The sequence below is a fragment of the Gavialis gangeticus genome, unplaced genomic scaffold (genome assembly GCF_001723915.1).
Source record: "Gavialis gangeticus isolate Ggan-Ray unplaced genomic scaffold, GavGan_comp1, whole genome shotgun sequence".
In the NCBI taxonomy this organism is placed as follows: Eukaryota; Metazoa; Chordata; order Crocodylia; family Gavialidae; genus Gavialis; species Gavialis gangeticus.
Genome location: NW_017729009.1, coordinates 17,373,600 through 17,373,838, shown reverse-complemented (window position 1 = coordinate 17,373,838; position 239 = coordinate 17,373,600).

The window sequence follows — 239 nt, the reverse complement described above, 5'->3', positions numbered from 1 at the left end:
CTGCAGCCGAACCGGCCGGCCACCGTCCAGCGGCGAGAGCCGCGCGCCCAGGCGAGGCCGCTGCCCGGGCCAGGCCCGTGCCTCACGCAGGGGAGGCAGCGGGCGCCAGGACCGGGACGCGCAGCTCGTGCTGCCGGGGGCGGGGCGGGCCGGGCGAGGCTCCCGGTGCTGCTCGGATAAAGTGGGAGCCGCGCTGCGAACTGGCTGCTGCTATGGGGCTCCACGCCGCGATGCTGCTG